Source organism: Populus nigra, chromosome 2 (genome assembly GCF_951802175.1).
Source record: "Populus nigra chromosome 2, ddPopNigr1.1, whole genome shotgun sequence".
NCBI lineage: Eukaryota > Viridiplantae > Streptophyta > Magnoliopsida > Malpighiales > Salicaceae > Populus > Populus nigra.
Genome location: NC_084853.1, coordinates 7,745,223 through 7,747,722, shown reverse-complemented (window position 1 = coordinate 7,747,722; position 2,500 = coordinate 7,745,223).

Genomic DNA, 2,500 nt, shown 5'->3' with positions numbered 1-2,500 from the left:
CCCCTGAACGGGGCACGACAGGCCACCGCGCTGGCTCGTCCAGCGTCGACAGTCCCTCGTCCAGGTTTCAGATCGCGCCAAGTCGAACCCATGACCTGCTCAAGCCATCGTGCGCTGCCGAATTCGCATCTGCGTGTAGGCTGCCATTCCACGCGGCAGCCCCTGTTTTCGTCAGCGTGCCCCCCTGACGAATTTTCCTGCCTGGCCCAGTCCAGCGTCCAGCCCCTGTTCGTCGAAAAATCTGCGCTGCCGATTTTCCACGCGGCAGCCCCTCTTTTCGTCAGCGTGCCCCCCTGACGAATTTTCCTGCCTGGCCCGGCCAGTCCAGCCCCTGTTCGTCGAAAAATCTGCGCTGCCGATTTTCCACGCGGCAGCCCCTCTTTTCGTCAGCGTGCCCCCCTGACGAATTTTCCTGCCTGGCCCGGCCGGTCCAGCATCCAGCCCCTGTTCGTCGAAAAATCTGCGCTGCCGATTTTCCACGCGGCAGCCCCTGTTTTCCTCAGCGTGCCCCCCTGACGAATGTTCGTCGAAAAATCTGCGCTGCCGATTTTCCACGCGGCAGCCCCTCTTTTCGTCAGCGTGCCCCCCTGACGAATGTTCGTCGAAAAATCTGCGCTGCCGATTTTCCACGCGGCAGCCCCTCTTTTCGTCAGCGTGCCCCCTGACGAATTTTCCTGCCTGGCCCAGTCCAGCGTCCAGCCCCTGTTCGTCGAAAAATCTGCGCTGCCGATTTTCCACGCGGCAGCCCCTCTTTTCGTCAGCGTGCCCCCCTGACGAATTTTCCTGCCTGGCCCGGCCAGTCCAGCCCCTGTTCGTCGAAAAATCTGCGCTGCCGATTTTCCACGCGGCAGCCCCTCTTTTCGTCAGCGTGCCCCCCTGACGAATTTTCCTGCCTGGCCCGGCCGGTCCAGCATCCAGCCCCTGTTCGTCGAAAAATCTGCGCTGCCGATTTTCCACGCGGCAGCCCCTGTTTTCCTCAGCGTGCCCCCCTGACGAATGTTCGTCGAAAAATCTGCGCTGCCGATTTTCCACGCGGCAGCCCCTCTTTTCGTCAGCGTGCCCCCCTGACGAATGTTCGTCGAAAAATCTGCGCTGCCGATTTTCCACGCGGCAGCCCCTCTTTTCGTCAGCGTGCCCCCTGACGAATTTTCCTGCCTGGCCCAGTCCAGCGTCCAGCCCCTGTTCGTCGAAAAATCTGCGCTGCCGATTTTCCACGCGGCAGCCCCTCTTTTCGTCAGCGTGCCCCCCTGACGAATTTTCCTGCCTGGCCCGGCCGGTCCAGCATCCAGCCCCTGTTCGTCGAAAAATCTGCGCTGCCGATTTTCCACTCCGCAGCCCCTGTTTTCGTCAGCGTGCCCCCCTGACGAATTTTCCTGCCTGGCCCGGCCAGTCCAGCGCCCAGCCCCTGTTCGTCGAAAAATCTGCGCTGCCGATTTTCCCCGACGAACCTGCAGCTGCACAAATCCGCGCTGCCACTGCCCCATTGTCTGGACCAACAGTCTTTTCCATCAAGCCCTGGACTATAAATCGTCCAGACTCATCGCCAGCACCCGCTGCCGATTCTGCCGACTTTGCCGATTTCGTCGGCGCTGCCGATTCCAACACTGCCCGCCGTGCCTGAACCAGCGCTGTTTCGTCAGCGTGTCCCCTTGACGAATTTCCCTGCCTGGCCTGGACAGTCCATCTTCCAGCCCATGTTCATCGAAAAATCTGCGCTGCCGATTTCCCCGACGAACCTGCAGCTGCACAAATCTGTGCTGCCGATTTCCCCCCCTGTCGGCATGGCTGCCGCTGCCCCGATGTCCAGACCAACAGTCTTTTTTGTCGACTTTGCCGATTTTGTCCGCGCTGCCGATTCCAACACTACCCCCTGCATCCAAACCAGCATTGTTTCGTCAGCTCTTCCCCTGACGATTTTAGCCCTGTAACAAACAGTAGGCCTCCAATCCCGCCAACGGGAGCCAAGTTGATAGGGAAGAGAATTGAATGACGCGCCTGGTCCTCGCACCCCGCCACCCGAGGGGCCTTTTTCCCGGCAGCCTCTGAAAAACTCTAGCTTTCACGGTCCTCGCCGCCCCTCACCACCATGGCAGGCCTCTAATCCCACCCATCAGCAGTTGTAGCCGATAGGGCAGTGATTTGAATGACGCGTCGCGGGCCTCCGGGTCATCTCACCCGGCCATTAATTGGAGCGTTTTTGGCTGGCCGAGGATGGGGGGATGGATCTCTTCTTCCGAAAAAGCAAACAGTACATCGGGAGTTATGTTGACGGGGCATGGAATTGAATGACCCGTCGCGGGCCGCCGGGTCATCTCACCCGGCCATCCCGGGGAGCGTTTTTCCCGGCAGCATCGGGGAAACTCTTGCTTTCACTGCCCGCTGCCCAAGTCCCCACTCGAATCGGCCCCCCGCGCCAACAAGCCAACGCTGCCGAATCGGCAGACACTGCTGCCGAATCTGCCGACACTGCCCCGCGGGCTGCCACTGCCCCAGTGTCTAA